Source organism: Eriocheir sinensis, unplaced genomic scaffold, assembly GCF_024679095.1.
Source record: "Eriocheir sinensis breed Jianghai 21 unplaced genomic scaffold, ASM2467909v1 Scaffold257, whole genome shotgun sequence".
Classification (NCBI taxonomy): domain Eukaryota; kingdom Metazoa; phylum Arthropoda; class Malacostraca; order Decapoda; family Varunidae; genus Eriocheir; species Eriocheir sinensis.
The window spans coordinates 375001-396319 of NW_026111562.1; the positions used below are offsets into that span (position 1 = coordinate 375001).

The window sequence follows — 21319 nt, forward strand, 5'->3', positions numbered from 1 at the left end:
GTTCTGTATCGTCTCCGCCAGTTCTTCTCCTCCGCGCAATTGCTATCCTTATACAGGGGCCTTGTCCGCCCTCGTATGGAGTATGCATCTCATGTGTGGGGGGGCTCCACTCACACAGCTCTTCTGGACAGAGTGGAGTCTAAGGCTCTTCGTCTCATCAGCTCTCCTCGTTCTACTGATAGTCTTCTACCTCTTAAATTCCGTCGCGATGTTGACTCTCTTTCTATCTTCTATCGATATTTCCACGCTGACTGCTCTACTGAACTTGCTAACTGCATGCCTCCCCCCCTCCCACGGCCCCGCTGCACACGACTTTCTACTCATGCTCATCCTTATACTGTCCAAGCCCCTTATGCAAAAGTTAACCAGCATCTTCACTCTTTATCCCTCACCCTGGTAAACTCTGGAACAATCTTCCTTCATCTGTATTTCCTCCTGCCTACGACTTTAACTCTTTCAAGAGGAGGGTATCAGGACACATCTCCTCCCGAAATAGACCTCTCCTTCCGCCACCTCTTATGATTCTTTTTTAGGAGCAGCGAGTAGCGGGCTTTTATTTTATTATTGTTACCTTTTTTGTGTGCCCTTGAGCTGTCTCTGTTGTAAACACACACACACACACACACACACACACACACACACACACACACATACACACACACACACACACACACACACACACACACACACACACACACACACACACACACACACACACACACACACACACACACATACACACACACATACATAAATACATACATACATACATACACACACACACACATATATATATATATAAATATATATATATATATATATATATATATATATATATATATATATATATATATATATATATATATATATATATATATATATATATATATATATATATATATATATATATATATATATATAAATATATATATATATATAGATTTGGTGTGTGTGTTATCTTTTTCCTTCCTCATCTCATTACTGTTATAATTCTAACTCCTTTTCCTCCTCTTTATGTTCCCCTTTCTTCATTTACTTTATTTCATCACATTTCCTTTCTTTTTCTCCTTCCAGCAAAATAAGTAAAGATGAAAAACAAAGGCGAGTAAAATATATTAATAAACTGTTATCTGTCTGCAGGAATATGAACCTTCCCCCGAGCCTGCCATGGGACCCCCTCCTCCTCCTCCTCCTCCTCCTCCTCATCGTCGCCCCAGGATAAAGGTAAATGGCGCTGAGTAATTGTTCTTTACTAATTTTACCTGTCTGTGTATGCACTTAGTCGTTTTTACCTTCTAGTCCCAGGCGAGAATCTTTACAAGTGGTGGAGTTTTTTTCGTACAGGTGTTAGAGCGAGGTTTGTTTTATGTTTTGTTCTGATTTGTACTTCTGTTTATTTTTATCTGTCTGTCTGTTGTCGTCTCTGTGGGACGTAATTTATCTTATTATCAGTTTGAATTTTCTGCGTGACTGTCATTTTTTTAACCTGTGGCGATATTTTTTTTTTTTTTTTTTTTATATCTCCATATCTGTCTTTTTACACACACACACACACACACACACACACACACACACACACACACACACACACACACACACACACACACACTTGTCATCACCTCACAGTTACTGTTTTAATAATTTGCACGACTCGCCGGACGTGTGCGGTCACCCAATATGACGATAAATTTTTCACGCTAAGAGCCAGTAAACAGCGGCTCTGTGTGTGTGTGTGTGTGTGTGTGTGTGTGTGTGTGTGTGTGTGTGTGTGTGTGTGTGTGTGTGTCCAAATTCTACCTGTCTAAAATAATTTGACGGGCCAGGTAATTTAAGCATGAATTTCTGTCTTTATTGGTTAGTAAAGAAAATTAAGATGCGTAAATTAATGTATAAACGAGAGAAAGAAAAAGGAAAGAGAGAAGTAAGAAAGACGGACGAGTAGATAGATGGAAGCATGATGTGTGTATATACTCAATGAGAAGACTGGAATTTTTATCTCCCGACTGGTGGTGAAAAATCAGTCAATTATTCATGGGGGTCATACACCGGGGGGCGCTTCGCCGTGCCCGAAGATCCCTCTGGGAGATTCTCCAAGCAGGCCTCCTTCTCATCCAGAGTACTTCCTGGCAGGATCCACCAACTTGCTCGAACCACGAGCTTCGCGGGCGTCCCCTTGGCCTCCTCCGCTCAGGACTGTCTCTTTCAGAAACAACCCAGTGAGCAGCATCAGCTTCTGGGTAACATGCCACGTGCCCTTGCAGGAATCCCACGGAGTCGCAGGAGATCCCAGAGTGCCTCGCGATGCACTGAGTCAAACGCCTTCTTGAGATCGACATAGGCTGCAAGCATTTCACGTCGAAACTCACGTCCGCGCCTTACCAGTACGCGAAGCGCTAGCATACGGTCAGTTGTTGACTTACCAGGCGTGAACCCAGACTGTGTGGTGAATATATATATATATATATATATATATATATATATATATATATATATATATATATATATATATAGATATTTATATATTTATATATATATATATATATATATATATATATCTATCTATATCTATCTATATCTCTCTATCTATATATATATCTATATATATCTATCTATATATATATATATATATATATATATATATATATATATATATATATATATATATATATATATATATATATATATATATATATATATATATATATATATATATATATATATATATATATATATATATATATATATATATATATATATATATATATATATATATATATATATATATATATATATATATATATATATATATATATATATATATATATATATATATATATATATATATATATATATATATATATATATATATATATATATATATATATATATAGTGGCGCCATCTATTCTTGGCTCATGCTGCCCCCCCATAGCTCATTCTTGATTCACTTGGGCAGTTCTTCTAGAGTCCGGGTTGATAGGTGAGCTTCAGGACAGCATGTGGAAAGTCTTAGGCCACTCAGTGGTGACTGAAAAATACCAGGTGGTAGCGGAGGATCGAACACACTCATCAAAAACGCGGCGAATGCATCGTCCGCCCACTAACCACTCACCCACGCTGGTATATATATATATATATATATATATATATATATATATATATATATATATATATATATATATATATATATATATATATATATATATATATATATATATATATATAAAACGGGAGGCGGTGGCTTAGTGGTTAGCGTGCCGGCCCCTGCAATCCGCGTTGTCCGTGATGTGGGTTCGAATCGCCACTAACCACCTGGGATTTTCAGTCACCACCGAGGTTTAAGATTACCCACATGCTGTCCTGAAGCTCACCTATCAACCCAGACTCAAGAAGATGTACAGCGCAAGTGAAATCAAGAATATGCTCCGGGCAGCATGACCCAATAATAATGGCGTCACTATAAACAATTGCCTGCGCCATATCGGGCTCAGACCGACCATCAGGCCCATATGAATTAGCCTCCCGGCTATAGGTCACATGTAAAACACACACACACATATATATATATATATATATATATATATATATATATATATATATATATATATATATATATATATATATATATATATATATATATATATATATATATATATATATATATATATATATATATATATATATATATATATATATATATATATATATATATATATATATATATATATATATATTTTTTTTTTTCTTTTTTATGTCGTTGCCTGTTGCGCCGGTAAGCATCTTCCTGGTTGGGCCTGATGGTCGGCCCAAGGCTTCTTCCAGGTGGGGCCTGATGGTCGGCCCAGCCCGTTCTGGCGCAGGTGAGTGTTTATAGTGGCGCCATCTTGCATTGGCTCATGCTGCCCCCCGGAACTCGTTCTTGATTCGCTTGGACGGCTTCCTCTAGAGTCCGGGTTGATGGGTGGTCTTCAGGACAGCATGTGGGTAGTTTTAAGCCACTCGGCGGTGACTGAAAAATCCTAGTGGTAACGTGGGGATTCGAGCCCGCGTCGTCCATCACGCGGTGAATGTGGGCCCAGTACGCTACCAGCTCGGCCACCACCTATAATATATATATATATATATATATATATATATATATATATATATATATATATATATATATATATATATATATATATATATATATATATATATATATATATATATATATATATATATATATATATATTTATATAGACATGATTATATAACCGGACATTAATTCAAATATGTAGAGTCTCTCTCTCTCTCTCTCTCTCTCTCTCTCTCTCTCTCTCTCTCTCTCTCTCTCTCTCTCTCTCTCTCTCTCTCTCTCTCTCTCTCTCTCTCTCTCTCTCTCTCTCTCTCTCTCTCTCTCTCTCTCTCGTTTTGGAGCCTTCTGATTAATGTAGAATCACTTAGGTTTAAGAACAGACCACCTAGTCTGGACCATGGGGTCTGTGTGGTCTGATTTTCTATGTAATTTTATGTATTTTTTTTCTCTCTCTCTCTCTCTCTCTCTCTCTCTCTCTCTCTCTCTCTCTCTGTTGTAACCCGTAATCCGGGTCACACAGGGGAGACGACACACTGTTTGTATTAGTGACACTTGACTTAAAATTCTGGTACTTTAGGAGTATTTAAAGGAGTTCGTAAATGGGGTGATGAAACGGTGTCGCCTTTCTTATATGTATTTTATTCTACCTTAATACTACTTAATATTACAGAGGGTAAAAATATTGTTTAAACCAGCGACTGGCTTACTAGACTCAATGAGTCTTCAGGTTTTCTTTCACTATTGGTTACTGACGTTAACACTGGTATAATATTGAGTAAAACTCACACAATAAAGTATCATAGAAATATAATCCTAAGTAAAACTAAGATAATAGAACACAATAGATATGTTAGATACGCTTTCCTCTATGGTAATTCTTCACTCCATACTCACAGTAGCAACGATGAATGTTCTACCCATGTTGTCTAGGGAAGGACAACTGAGTGTCCAGCCACGAACAGAGTGCTGGTTAATCTGAGGTCAAGCCTGGAGAAAATGCTTCTTATATAGGCAGATATCGCGAGGGTAATACGTCAGGCGTGTGAGTCATACATCAAACTCACACCGAGCTCATACAATAATCTACCTAACCGACATGCTTAATTCACGCGGTGACGCAGCTTTGTTTTCATAACATTTTGTTCCGCGGCTGATCGTGTTTTAGGCCGCGGTGATTGTGTTTTGGCTTAGAGAGATAAGCGGGTGCGTTAATGGGCAATTACAATTGTGTATAGGTTGGTAAATGAACAGTGGGGACAATCATGTGTTGGAGTCCGTGTTGTGTTTTAGCGGTCGATACCGCTGTTGTCATCGGAAAATATTGCCGGTGAAGATGATGATGACACGAGTGGTGTCGCAGCCCTCGGGCACCATACCCCCGTTAAAATCACGCCACGTCCTCGTGGCACAAAGCGTTCCGCCCGGCGGACGACCATGGAGGGCCCAGACGGGGATGGCGGGATCGTGGGGGCGGAGTCCTGCGAGAGACGGGACCTGAAGAGACAGAAGAAGGCCACCCACCGGCGACGAAGACGACGCCGAGGAGGAGCAGCCACCCCACCAAGGGAGGAAGGGGTCGAAGGCGGGGACCGGAGAGACGGATTCCTGGAGCGCGTGAAGTGCTGGAGGGAGGTCCAGCAGGGGCCAGAGACGACCCGGGCGACGGCGGCGGGGAGGAAGGGTCAAGGAGTCTTGGCCAGGAGCGATGAGACCACGTCACGTCCGATGTGGAAGGGGGCGCGATGAACCGTCAGCGGGGCGTCACCGTCCATAGTAGCAGAGGCAGGGAGGCTGAAGGCGTCGGAGTGGGCACTACAGCCCATACCGAGGCTGAGGAGACCCGTCCCGTTGATGGTCTGCCTGTATTTGGAGACCGGGCTGTCCGGGCAGACCATGGTGACCACCTGAGGAGTATCGGTAGCGAAGACCCAGCCCGCAGGAGACGGGATGAAGACCGGGGGGAAGACTCTGAGGAGAGACTTAGAACACAGCGAGAGGGCGTCTGGGCGATCGAGAACGAGAGCGATCTCGCAGCGCTGGACAGAAGTCGAGTAGACAGGGGGACATACATAGAGCAGGTGGTGTTTAGTACAGCGGTCCAAGGAGTCTAAGAGCATATAGTGAGTGCGGTCTTCAGAAACCGCAAGGTAAGTGGAAAGCGTGTCGGTGTGCAGAAAATATGGCGTGCCATCAAGATGAAAAGGCAACGCGTCCATTTTAAACACATCGAACACGTCAGAGGGATCCCCTTTCATGGGGATTTGTAAGTAGAAGTGAAGGGTTCCTGAGGAAAGCGTACCTTTAGAAATAACCCTAGAGACATCTCTATACAATGCTAAATATTCATGTGCTGCAGGGAAAAGTAAGCCTGGGTAATGGAGTGACGCATTGCTGAGCACACGAAATAGTACATCATTTGGAAGGAGGAGGAAACCTGCGTTTGGGACAGGTGCTGAAGGCCAAGCTTGAGATTAAGAGTATCAGGATTTAGGTCACTAAGTGCCAACTGAATTAGAAGGATAGTCTCCACAATAAGCATTGCCCCTTCAATTTGCAAGGTTGTAGTGAGAACTGACGGATAATAGCTGAGGCCAAAGCCGAGGCGGACTCTAGACGGAGATGGCAGAATGAATATGACGGAGGTCCCGAACTGTGGCGTTGAGGACTTCCTGATGGAGGTTGTTGACGTCTCTCTTCTGTGGACAGAGTGTAGAGCTGGGAGAGCTTCCGTGTATCACATCTATTTGGGCCTGAGTGGCCGTACCGAAAAGGAGGTTTGCTACCGAGCCAAGGAAATCCACGGCTCCTCGCTTCTGGCGAGTCCGAAACGGGCTTCCATCTCTACCACTCATAGCCGACAGAAAGCTGTTAAGATCTTTGAATAACTTCTCAAACTCAATGTGAAAAGAGTCTAGAGTGCGCCTGAGCAGACCAACAGTAGGGAACGATTGATTCATATGTTCAATCGACCATGAAACTTCCGCTGTTAGATTTGCCACGTTGATGAGAGGACGTTGGATGTCGTCCGTCTTGATGACGACGGGGACAACATAGTACCGTCCTGTCAACAGCATCTTAAAGACTGGGGAGAAGACGAGGCCGGGACGAATGGGTTGCTCCCGGGAGGGATCAAGGGAAGACAAGGAGGGCAACACCCAGGATCTGTAATTATAGGGGCATCAGTTCGTTGGTCGTTGGCGATCCTCAAGCGGGCTGTACATCACCTTGGGGAGAGAAGGGGTGAACTTATTGGATCGTAATGCGAGTCTGACACAGGGCTCTGAAGGAGCGGATTTTACCAATGAGGGGACCTCTGAAGCATCTGAGGAGACAGGAGCCGGTGAGGAGAGCTCGGAAGGAGCTGGAAAGGACAATGGCAGCGGCTCCTCGGGGAATAAGTCATGGGGAGTGGGTCCACTTCTACTACTTGATCAGGGAGAGGGTATGCACGCCTGACATTAGGAGAGTCATGGAAGCCAAGAGAGTCCTCGTGAACGACCTGAACATTATTTGTGTGAACTGTCTTGATCTTACCACCTCTAACATGACGCAGTCGTAAGACTACAGGGCTTATTTTTCTAGCACCCTAAAGGTCCAGTGAACAAGGGCTGGAGCTTCTTTGGTTCGCCCTTTGTACATACATGCCTTAAGTAGACCCGATCTCCTACTACCACCTGTTTGGGTTTGGATTTCCTAAACATTCTTTCTGACTCCTGCCATCCTATATCTATATTGGTCTGACATAGTTTATAGGTACGCTGCGCGACACTAGAAGTAAATGCTTTATAGCTGTCAACATCATAACAAGGTTGGAGTCTATTCTCAAGCACTTCAAAAGGAACATTTGGGTCCCGAGAAAAGCAAGAAAATGGTGAATCTTTCAGAACACGATGGTAGGCAGTGTTGTAGGCGTGTGTTGCAACCGGAAGCATTTGGTCCCAGATACCGCGATTGTCCTCGCACAAAGTTCTCAAGATATTTATTAAGGTGCCATTAGGCCTTTCTATCACCCCGTTTGCAGACGGGTGATAAGGAGTTGTCCTTAGATGATCAATCTGTAACAACTGAGTCAACTCTCGTAAGAGAGTGTTGACGAACTCCTTTCCTTGATCCGTGACTAGAATCGGCGGGATGCTGTGTACACAGACTACGTTCTTGTAGAACGCAGCTGCCACTTCCTTGGCTGCCTTCGTACGAAGGGGGGTTGCTACCAAGAAGCGTGACAGGACGTCTATCACTGTCAGTACATACCTATAGCCTTCGTCTGAAACAGACAAAGGTCCGACAATATCCATATGGACTCTGTCAAACGGTTGGCCAACCTCTGGATACCTCATAAGTGGAGCTGGCGGGGATCCCCTCTTCTTAAACCGACAACAGACAGGACAAGATCTGACATATTGCTCCACGTCCGCCTTCATTCCCGGCCAGTACGCAAACTTGCGACAGCGTGCCAACGTAACCTTAGTGCCTCCATGCCCTGCAGGTAGCATGGAATGCGCCAAAGCTAACGCGTTAGGAATGTAGCTTGGTGGAACGATAACCAGTCTTTTCTGCTTGTTGTATTCATCGCAAACATCGCGGTAGAGAATGCCGTTCTCTACACACACTTCACTAAGAGGCAGTTTTTTGAAGTGCCTCTTAGCTGCATTTAACGTTACATTGCTCCTCTCTGCAACCTTTCTCTCATCTCTCTCATGTACGTTACCACCGGTGGTTTGTTCAAAAGCATGCTTCAATTCTCTCAGTTCAGGATCGCGATCCTGGTGCTCCATGAGTCCAGCAAGACTCCAATGGAGAAACTTATCCTGTTTGTCATGTCCCTCCGGAGAGGCGACAGACATGTCCTGTCCACCCGTAAGGGTGACAGACATAATTCGAGCATCCAATTCGCCTTCTATCACGTCACTCTCTTGATTCCTAATCCTTGACAAAAAAATATGCTACCATGTTGCTGGAGCCTGGGAGATAATCAATACTAAAGTCAAATTCTCCTAGAAGTGTCTGCCAGCGTGCAATCCTGCTGCTAGGTACTGTGCTTTTTAACAGCCAAGTCAGTGGTCTATGGTCCGACAGGATGTGTATCCTATAACCCAAGATAAGGGGTCGGTTAGTACTGAGGCCATAGATGACTGCTAAAGCTTCTCTCTCTACCGCTGAGTAGTTACGTTCTGCTCCATTCAGGGTTCTACTAAAATATGCTATGGGACGTAAACTACCATTTTCATCCTTTTGTTGCAACACACCACCTATTGCCTTATCTGACGCATCTGTGGTGAGATTGAAGGGCTTCGGAAATCCGGAAAGGCTAAAACAATGTCAGTCGTTAGACTGTTCTTTAGTGTGCTAAATGCATGCAATGCCTCTTCATTCCACTCCAGATGTGTCTTATCGTTCTTGGTTACTTTCCTCCCTTTGAGTAAATTATTAAGTGGGGATGCTATCTTGGCAAAGTCTTTAATGAATTTCCTATAAAAGTTAACCAATCCCAGGAAACCTTGAAGTTCTTTGACTGTTTTCGGAGGAGTGAGTTGTTGCACCGCCTGTACCTTTGAGGGCTGAGGCTTCAAGCCAGAAGCACTAACAATGTGACCCAGATAATCTACTTGCTCTTTGAAAAAGGAACACTTATCTAGTCTTAAGGACAGGTGAGCCTTCTGCAGTCTGTCCAAGACGGCATGGAGGTTCTTTAGGTGATGGTCCATGTCTTTCCTTGTACTATCAAATCATCAAGGTATACATGTACAATTCTTCCTGTCAGACCTATGAGAACTTGATTCATGATCCGTTGATAGGCTGCAGGTGCTGTTTTTAATCCAAAGGGACTGTAGTGAATTCATAGAGGCCATAAGGTGTCGTGAAGGCTGTCAAGTGTTTAGATTCCTCTGCCAATGGGACTTGGTGATAGCCCTGGCGCAAATCAAGCGCGGTGACTACTTTACTTTCCCCTAACTGTTGCAAAATGAGGTTAATGTTAGGGAGTGGATGTTTGTCATCAATCAATTCATCGTTCAGAGCGCGGAAGTCGAGACAAAGTCTGACTCCACCATCCTTTTTAGCAACAGGGACTAGAGGTGCGCTGTAGGGTGACGCACTAGGGCGTATAATACCCTGGGCCTCAAGGTCCTTGAGCTGAATCTCTATTTCTTTATGATATTTTACTGGTATTGGGTATGGCTTTTTATATATAGGCTTGTCATTTTTAGCCTTAAAGTGTGAACATAATAGGGGTAATAGTGAGTGGCTCGTTTTTAGAGCAAACACATCAGGATACTTGCAGGTTAAGCCCTTCAGACAGCAATTTTCCCGTTGTGAGGGTAAAATAGCTCGTCTATCAGCTTATCGAGTACCATCTGCTTACTTGACTGGGTGACAGGCGGCTTTGTAGCTGTTTTGTGACAGCCGCTACACATTCATTAGTCGATGATTGATAGTATTCTGAGTGACAAGAATAAATGTGTCCCATCACTTCACCTGTTGGCATCTCAATAGTTTCTTCAGTTGGGTTAGCATAGGGAATGATGAATTTACCTTTGGTTTGTTTGACGTTAGGAGTTAAGGTTACTAACCCGGGAAATAAAAATGAAGAAGGGATATCATTGGACCTTGGGAGAAATAAGGCTTGCTGGGCTCTGCCAATCTCTGCCTCCAGAGTGACATACCCTGCCGTGTCTGGGAGCAAGGACGCCACGTTAATAGCGTATGCTTTCACTGGTACTTCCTCCATCTCGTCTAAAGTAGGTTTATGATCTTCTGGGTACGGGCTCATATCGTCCGCAGCCAGGGAATGTACTTCCACTGGGTAGGCGCCCACCATTACACTAAACTGCCCAGGTGTGTCCAGCGGTGCAGCTACCACATTTTGTCTCCACATAAATTCTAGGCCCAACAAAACTGCTGTTGGTAACACTATACCTTGTGATATTACTACAAACTTTTCTATAATTTCTCCGTGCCCAAAGTCTACTACTACTTCGGCTATTCCTTTATTAGGGATTGGAGTCCGATCTACCCCTTGTATGGAGAGAGGTTCTGTAACTATCATCTTCCCGCCTACCTTCCTAAATAAATCTTCTTCTATTAGGGACGCTCCTGCTCCTGTGTCTAGCATTGCGTAAACCATCTCCTTTTGTGCATTAGCGCCTACGCACAATCTCAACGTGAGGGCGTTGGTAGGGCCGTGGACTGCCGCAGCTACTCTGGGGTCGTGTTTTTTTTTTTGTTCTCGTGGGCAGGGTTAAACCAGGAGCTACGGGGGGTGGGACCGGCCGGGTACTCCGGGCGCCAGGCAGCGCAAGGCGAGACAGGCTGACGCCTGTTTCGAGTGGGCTGGTACTGAGGGTACCGAGAGCCCGTTGGTGGGTGGTAGGCACCCCTGTACTGCCTTCCATATGTGCAATCGCGAGCCATGTGTCCTACATACCCACAAGCATAACATGTAGGTGGCGTGGGCGCGTTCCCATATGGGCGTGTAGGTGGCGCGGCGTGCCGTCCTCCCCTTTGGGGTATCGGGTAACGTGACTGGCCTGGAGGGCGTGGAGGACGGGCTTGTGAGACATGTTTGGGTCCGGATGCCTGGGTGGAACAGACGTTCAGCACTTTTATTTCTTTGGCGATATCGGCATCGGATAGCTTCGACTCTGGATAAGCTTTAATATACTCATACCCTTTCTTTAATACCTTCTGTGGGTCCCCCTTTTCTTCCTCCGTTAGGATGAGTAAGAGGGCCGGAGGGAAAGCCTCTCTGAGCCGTAAAGCGGTTATCTCATTTAGCAAACTGGCATTGTCAGGCTTGAGAGCGATCAACTCGTCTCTCAATGTCTCCAGGCGGATGAGGAAGGTGCGGATGTTTTCTCCTGTCCGCCGTTTTGCCTCTCCCAATTCTTTCTGGAGGACCGAAAAGGTCCTTACTGTGGGAAACACACGTAGGAAGTCTTCCTTTACTTTTTCCCAATCCTGTCCACATCTAGTGATACAACCGAGGAGATGATCGCGCGCTGCTCCCAGGGCATATTGTTTGGCTAACTCAATCTTTCCGGTAGTGTCCCAATTTGCCTGTGTCCGGCTTTCAATATCCTCTATCCATTTCTTTGCTAGCTTATGGCATGGGAGGTTTGGTGCTTTGCTACTTTTTTCTTCTCCACCACAAAAATATAAGAGTCCCTGCACTCTACTAAAATCATTCAAGGTATGACGGCTAAGTAGCGTGACAAGATCATCATGGGCAAGGGTGATCGATTTTCCATCTCCTTTGGTGGGGGGAGGGTTCTTGCCTTCGTCTGGCATTTTTAACTCTAAAGTCTTATTCCCGTAATTCCAAGAATAACTGTCTTCTCCCTCGCTTTCGGATGTGGACATACACCAGTACAATACCAATATAAACCAATATAAATCGCAAGTTTCACCACAAGTTTCACCACATGTTTCACCACATGTTTCACCACATGTTTCACCACCTGTTTCACCACCCCACACCTGACACCAATGTTGTAACCCGTAATCCGGGTCACACAGGGGAGACGACACACTGTTTGTATTAGTGACACTTGACTTAAAATTCTGGTACTTTAGGAGTATTTAAAGGAGTTCGTAAATGGGGTGATGAAACGGTGTCGCCTTTCTTATATGTATTTTATTCTACCTTAATACTACTTAATATTACAGAGGGTAAAAATATTGTTTAAACCAGCGACTGGCTTACTAGACTCAATGAGTCTTCAGGTTTTCTTTCACTATTGGTTACTGACGTTAACACTGGTATAATATTGAGTAAAAACTCACACAATAAAGTATCATAGAAATATAATCCTAAGTAAAACTAAGATAATAGAACACAATAGATATGTTAGATACGCTTTCCTCTATGGTAATTCCTCACTCCATACTCACAGTAGCAACGATGAATGTTCTACCCATGTTGTCTAGGGAAGGACAACTGAGTGTCCAGCCACGAACAGAGTGCTGGTTAATCTGAGGTCAAGCCTGGAGAAAATGCTTCTTATATAGGCAGATATCGCGAGGGTAATACGTCAGGCGTGTGAGTCATACATCAAACTCACACCGAGCTCATACAATAATCTACCTAACCGACATGCTTAATTCACGCGGTGACGCAGCTTTGTTTTCATAACATTTTGTTCCGCGGCTGATCGTGTTTTGGCCGCGGTGATTGTGTTTTGGCTTAGAGAGATAAGCGGGTGCGTTAATGGGCAATTACAATTGTGTATAGGTTGGTAAATGAACAGTGGGGACAATCATGTGTTGGAGTCCGTGTTGTGTTTTAGCGGTCGATACCGCTGTTGTCATCGGAAAATATTGCCGGTGAAGATGATGATGACACGAGTGGTGTCGCAGCCCTCGGGGCACCACATCTCTCTCTCTCTCTCTCTCTCTCTCTCTCTCTCTCTCTCTCTCTCTCTCTCTCTCTCTCTCTCTCTCTCTCTCTCTCTCTCTCTCTCTCTCTAACCCACTGACAATACACCAAAAGACAGTAACGTTGAGCATTTGTGCGTGCGAGTAAACATTGCAAAAGTCAATTTAAATATATCTCACCTACAGGCCTCCCGGGCAATCACTCCATGACGACCTTGAAATGTACAGCGTTTTAAGGCTGTACTCACTGATATTAGGAGACTTTAACCTCCTCCATATTGACTGGGCGACACTGTCAGGTACAGAAGGCGAGTCACTTAGAATGATCGAATTTCTAGAGGAAAATTATCTAAGCCAAATGGTTTCTGAACCAACTCGACAAAATAACATACTCGACCTTGTTATAACGACCCAAGATAACCTAGTCAGTAATGTCACGGTAGGAGAACACCTCGGTTCTTGCGGTCATAAATTAGTGCGCGTAGACATTAGAGCTCAAACATCAGTGACTGAAAATAAAGCAAAGGTGCCCAATTTCAAAAGAGCTAACTTCGTAGAAATCCGACAAAAACTAACAGAAATACAACTATCAGATGACGGCAAAGCCTGGCTAAGCTTTAAAAATCACTTACTCACTCAGCAGAACACATTCGTCCCCTTGTGCGAGAAGCGAATTAACACTAATAAAAGCCCACCTTGGTTTAATAGCGAAATTAAACACTCAGTCAAGGAGAGAAAATTGTTTTACAGTTTAAAGAAAGAACAAAGCACGCCCGAAAACATTAGACTTTATAACGATGCCAGGCGACGAGTAAAAAGATTAGTACGTATGTAAGGCAAAACGTATATATGAAGAAAATATTGCAGCCAACTGTAAAAATAATCCGAAATCCTTCTTCAGTTACATAAACAATAGAAAGGCGATCAAAAGTGGAATTGGACCTTTGACAAACAGCGACGGTGCACTAGTGACTGACAGCCAACACATTGCAAACCTCTTAAACAATTACTTTTCCTCGGTGTTTAATACTAACAGTCTTCCTCCCACTACCACCAACACCAGTACTAATGTAAATCTCGAGCATGCATTGCCTAATATTGAAATAACAACCGATGAAGTCCTTCAAGCTCTCCATTCACTTAAAACAAATAAAAGTCCCGGACCCGATAAAGTATATCATATACTGCTTAAAGAAACAAAGAGCGAAATAGTCTCCTCTCTCACTACCGTATTCAATATGTCCTTGCGACAAGGCATCGTCCCTTCGGATTGGAAAAAGGCTAACGTGACACCGATTTTTAAGAAAGGAGACAAAAAGTACCAGGCAACTACCGACTCATTAGTCTAACTTCAATTGTAGGTAAGCTACTTGAGAGCATAATTAGAGACAAAATTGTGAGTTACCTCGAAAGCCACTCATTAATTTGGGATTCACAACATGGCTTCCGTAACAAAAGATCCTGCCTATCAAACCTATTGACCTTTTATAACGACCTCTTCTCAGTTTATGACGTAACCAAATCATTGGACGTAGTCTATCTTGATTTCCAGAAAGCGTTTGATAAAGTCCCACATCATAAATTACTTTATAAATTAAAGCAAATAGGTATTGACGGTCAAGTAAACCAATGGATCGCGAATTGGTTGAGCAACAGACAACAAAGAGTGGTGATTGATGGATTTAACTCAGAGTGGGCGCCGGTCACTAGTGGCGTCCCTCAGGGCTCGGTTCTTGGCCCAGTGCTCTTCATTATTTACATCAACGACGTGGATGTTGGACTCAATAATCGCATTAGTAAATTTGCAGACGACACAAAGATTGGTAACTCGATTTTCACTGACGAAGACAGACAAAGCCTCCAAGAAGATTTGCACAAAATTTCAGCTTGGTCGGATAGATGGGAAATGCCCTTTAATGTAGACAAGTGCCAGGTCCTTCAAGTTGGAACAAGAAATGAGAAGTTCGATTACGAAATGCGCGGCGTTAAACTCACAAGCGTTCAATGCGTTAAGGACCTGGGGGTCAAAATCAGGTCAAACCTCAAATTCTCACATCAATGCATCGATGCAGCAAATAAACAGAATGTTGGGCTTCATTAAAAGAAACTTTTTATTCAAGAATAAAGATGTAATACTTCCGCTCTACAATAGTTTAGTCAGACCCCACTTGGAATATGCGGTACAGTTTTGGTCTCCTCACCATGCAAAGGACATTGCTAAACTAGATGGTGTTCAGCGTCGAGCAACAAAAATGATCCCTTCCTTGCGCAACAAATCATACGAAGAAAGGCTTTCCACCCTTAACCTGTTCTCTCTTGAGAAATGTCGCCTCCGAGGAAAATTGATTGAATGTTTTAAAATACTTAATTGTTTCACGAATGTAGACATAATAAAATTGTTTATGATCGATGACACTGCGAACGAGGAACAATGGCATAAAACTCAAATGTAGACAGGTAAAGTCAGACTGCACCAAATTTTTCTTCACCAACGTTGTAGTGCGAGAATGGAATAAGCCCCCACCGTCAGTGGTCCAATGTAACACGATTGACTCCTTTAAAAACAAGCTCGTCCGTCACTTCCTTGAACTGAATATTAACTAGAGTAGAAAAGCAACGTTTTGGAGTCATCTGATTAGTGTAGATTCACTTAGGTTTAAGGACAGACCACCTAGTCTGGACCATGGGGTCTGTGTGGTCTGATTTTCTATGTAATTTAATTTTATGTATTTCTCTCTCTCTCTCTCTCTCTCTCTCTCTCTCTCTCTCTCTCTCTCTCTCTCTCTCTCTCTCTCTCTCTCTCTCTCTCTCTCTCTCTCTCTCTCTCTCTCTCTCTCTCTCTCTCTCTCTCTCTCTCTCTCTCTCTCTCTCTCTCTCTCTCTCTCTCTCTCTCTCAAGTCTGTTTCTGATTTAAGTGCTGATTTTCAAACAATCCCTATTGATCCAGCAATGAAAGTATTCCCTCAATGAAGTAAGACCTTCCTTAAAATAAGTAATAATAGTATTTTGACTGGTTTTGATAGACAGTGTTATTCAAGAAGAAAAGAATACCATAAGGCGAAGCATAAGAATAATGTATTAAGAAGTTCGAGTAGGTATATGGACATGATATCAAGGAGTAAGAAATACAACCAATAACTTAAAAGGCTTAAAGCAAAGGAAAAACGTAATTTTATCGCAAAGTTGAGAAATGTTAAAACTAAGGATTCTAGATTATATTGGCAGATATTACGGGGAATACAGAATAAGTCTGAGGTTCCAATTTTGATTACAACATTTATGAATCGTTTTTAGTGATTAGTGAAAGACGGAAATATTAACTAATCTCTGGATGCTGCGGGCATTGATATTGACGACGACAGTGAGCTGAATAAAATGATTACAGAGGAGGAAGTTAACAGGTGCATACAGAGGCTAAAGAATAATACAGCCGCTGAGATTGACAACTTCATTAACGAATATTTCAAACATACGAAACATACACTGCATGTGTACTCTATGTAAACTTTTTAACAAGATTATAGAAGCAGGGAACCTTCCAGAGGACTGGTTAATTGGAGTTATTATCCCTATTTATAAAAATGTAGGGGAAGTAGAGGATGTTAATAATTACAGGAGTATAACTTTACTAAGTTGCTTGGGGAAACTTTACAAGAATGCTTAAATCTCGGAGTGGCATTCAACTTTAAACAGTAAATCATCATGCAGTACTTATGTGACTTATAAGGACAGTTTCTCTTTTCAAAGCTACTTAATAAGGTTACCAAAGCCGTATAGAATAAGTCTTTGAAATTTTGAACTAATAACCACAGATTACCCATTGCAACGGGCAGGTTTACCAGAGCCCCTATAGAGAGGAAGGACTTTGTGGTGAATGTAGTAACAATAGTATAGGAGACGAGTACCCTGTCATGTTTGAGTGCAATGATCAAGACGTTACCCACCTGAGGCCTCGGTATGTTCCTGCTGGCTACTGCAGAAATAATACAAGTTTGCGCAACTGTTCCAAAATAATAGACATACCATGCAATATATAGCGGCATTATTCCGCAAGTCTCTTTGTAACATATTTAGATAATTCAAATTGTTAGCCAATGAATAAAATACATTGTATTTTATGTTCAGTTGTGCTCCATACTTTGTTAAAAAGTCTGAGCTCAAAAAATTTCTCTCTCTCTCTCTCTCTCTCTCTCTCTCTCTCTCTCTCTCTCTCTCTCTCTCTCTCTCTCTCTCTCTCTCTCTCTCTCTCTCTCTCTCTCTCTCTCTCTCTCTCTCTCTCTCTCTCTCTCTCTCTCTTCCTCCCACCTTCCCCCTCTCCCTTCCTCTTGGCATAGGGACAAGAGGGAGGGATGCATAGAGAGAGGAAGAGGTGGAAGAGGAGAAGAAGGAGGAGGATTAGGAGGAGAAGAAGGAGGAGGATTAGGAGGAGGTGGAGGAGAAGGAGGAGGCGGAGAAGGAGGAGGTGGAGAAGGAGGAGGAGGTGGAGAGGAAGAAAAGGAGGAGGAAAGGTTTGAGAGGAAATTTTCGGCGTAACAAGTGAAAATATGAAAAAGTATATATATATATATATATATATATATATATATATATATATATATATATATATATATATATATATATATATATATATATATATATATATATATATATATATATATATATAAAGCTGGGAGGAGGAGGAGGTGAGAGGGGAGGAGGAAAAGTTAGGAATAATAATATGATAGTACAAAGTAGTTAATATTAAAATAAGAAAGCGGAAATAAGAAGACTAATAGAAGAAGGAAATAGGCAAAAAAAGTAATGGGAAAGGACCTAAAAAAGTAATTAGAAAAGACCTTACAAAGTAGTGGGAAAGGACCTAAAAAAGTAATGGGAAAAGACCTAAAAAAGTAATGGGTAAAAAAAGTAATGAGTAAAAAAGTAATCGCGACCTCGCGATATACAAAAATCTAAATAGCAGTCTAGTTACCATGAACATACATAGCGGGAGTTTGTCAAGCAGACTGCCTATGATACAATTACATTAAAACACTGGCTATGTAAGAACAGATGTGGAGTTATAATATAAATAGTGAGAGGGAAACCACAACGTGTGTGACATGAAACATAAGAAACCTCTCAAAAGATAAATATAAGGACACATGTATAAGAAGCTATCAACTGGCATAGTTACAGACAATGAAACGTTGATCTAGCTCCTAAAAAAAAATACAGTAGTGAAACATAGTACAATGTTAAGTATAGGAGCAGCCAGGTTTCTGTCCCCTGACTTGTCTGAGAAAAGGAAAAACTACCTTGCCAGTGGCCTCCCGGCATCCAGTCGCCGTGTCTGCACAACCAAATAATCGTGCAGGACAGAGTTTCTCCTAATAAGGTAGCACATAAGAACATAAGAACATAAGAACGCAGGAGTCTGCAAGAGGCCGGTAGGCCTGTACGAGGCAGCTCCTTTGACCCTAAGCTCCCGTGTATCTAACCCCACCTAATATCGCTGTCCATGAATTTATCTAGTCTATTTTTGAATGTGACAATTGTATTGGCACTCACCACATGACTGCTAAGCCTATTCCACTCATCCACCACCCTATTAGTAAACCAATTTTTGCCTATGTCCCTGTTGAATCTGAATTTATCCAGTTTAAACCCATTACTTCGTGTCCTACCCGGTTCTCTTACCAACAAAACCTTATGAATGTCTCCCTTATTAAAGCCCTTCATCCATTTATAAACCTCGATCATGTCTCCACGCACCCTTCGCATTTCTAGAGAATGCAAGTTTAACTGTTTGAGTCTTTCCTCGTATGGCAAGTTTCTCAACCCCTGAATCATCTTAGTCATCCTCCTCTGCACCGATTCTAACATTTTGATATCCATTATATAGTAGGGTGACCAGAACTGAACCGCATAGTCAAGATGAGGTCTAACTAATGCTAAATATAGTTTGAGGAAGACTTCGGGTCTTCTGTTGCTTACGCTCCTTGAAATAAATCACAGTACACTATTAGCTCGATTTCTAGCTTGAATGAATTGTGCACTTGGACGGAGATCAGAGCTCACTAAGACCCCTAAAACCCTCTCGCACCCAGACCTACTTATGAGAGTGTCATTTAAGCAATAGTTATGTGAGGGGTTGTTCCTACCTACACTCAGAATACTGCACTTCCCTACATTGAACTCCATCTGCCATTTATCCGCCCAGTCATATAATCTGTTGAGTTCACCTTGGAGAATACTAGCGTCCTGATCCGACTCAATTACTCTACCGATCTTGGTATCATCTGCAAATTTACTAACATCACTACTAATTCCTGTGTCTAAGTCATTGATATAAATAATAAACAAAAGTGGACCTAATACCGAACCTTGTGGGACCCCACTCGTAACACATCCCCAGTCAGATCTTTTACCATTGATTTGCACTCTTTGCTTCCTATTGCTAAGCCACGCCTTGACCCAGTTCAAAACTTTACCCTCTACTCCGTGAGCCTGTAATTTAAGCAACAGTCGTTGGTGAGGAACTTTGTCAAACGCTTTACTAAAATCAAGATAGATTACATCATAATTTTCATCTCTGTCAACCGCCTCAAATACTTTATTGTAGAAGGACAAGAGATTGGTGAGGCATGACCTACCTTTTGTGAACCCATGCTGCGAGTCGTGAATTAAGCTATGTTTCTCTAAATGCTCCCGAATGTTCCTGGCTATTATGGACTCCAGCATCTTCCCTATAACCGATGTTAAGCTAATTGGGCGATAGTTTGAAGCAACTGACCTGTCCCCCTTTTTAAAAATCGGCGTCACATTAGCTACTTTCCATAGGCTCGGCACATAGCCAGTATTAACGACGAGACTGACGAACATCAGAAACATTGGTACCAAAAATCCAGGGTACAGGTAGGGGAGATGCAAATAATCAGGCAGCGTTTCCTCCAGGGTTTCCGCAAACTCTGTTTTGTTTGCGAAAGACAATGAATTAAGGGAATTAGTCACAAACGAGATGCTGGAGAAATGAATGTCATCGAGAGACCGTAGAGGAAACACTCGATGGGAAATATTGGCCGTGAAAACCAGACGGATCCGGGACGGGTACGTTGTTATGTTAGTGGAGCGGATATAGCATGCTTCCGCTATGGCATAGTGACCAGTAACCCGTTGATAAGTGGTACCCTCCGGGCAGGTGACCGATACGTAGAATGACTGAGGGAAATAAAAATAATGCAGACCCTGAAAGTTCTTATGGAAAGCAGGCGTTGGTGTTAGCTGCTTGTAGGGGCACAGGGAAAGAGCGTCAGACGCGTTCACGCGGGTGAGGGCGATCTCGCATACCCCTCCCCGAACTGGAAGGAAGGCAAAGAGAGACGCAGAGCAATAGAATCGCCCGAAGACCGTCTCCTTGCAATACTGCAAGAGTGAGTAGCTACCCGTTGAATACAGAGCGAAATCCTTCGCGATTAGAACAAGAGACGGGGACGTGTCCAGGGCGAACACACTGTCCTTAGCTGAAAAAGGGAACGGGACAATTTCGTGTGGCTCAAACACGTCCGCCGTCTGAAATGGAACATGAATGATTATGGCATCGGGGGTGAGGCTGGACTCAATCAAGGGGTAAAAATATTGACTCATGTCCGGGGGGAATAAGGGCGTTAGGCTATAATTTTGATACCCGATCTGGACAGTCGTTCTCAAATCGTGTAGAGGGAACAAGGCAGGTGTGACTCTACCGTGCGCTGCATCAACCATGTTGCTAATAACCTGCTGATTAGCCGTTGCGACGGAGTTAATGACGTTTTCCAATACATGCAAGGCCTGATCTAGGAGGAGAAACTGATTCACCTAGTCGATCTGTTTGACAACTATGTTGATAACCTCTACCA

The 21319-nt window shown here is 42.8% G+C and overlaps 1 protein-coding gene across 1 annotated transcript in view; it reads left to right on the forward strand.

The window, feature by feature from the left end:
• Window positions 1–21319, forward strand: part of LOC126991283 (uncharacterized) — a 57941-nt gene that overhangs the window by 9814 nt on the left and 26808 nt on the right. The window contains exon 2 of the mRNA XM_050850053.1: window positions 1141–1224. The gene's annotated coding sequence lies outside the window, so the exon portion shown is untranslated. The remainder of the gene's footprint in view (window positions 1–1140; window positions 1225–21319) is intronic.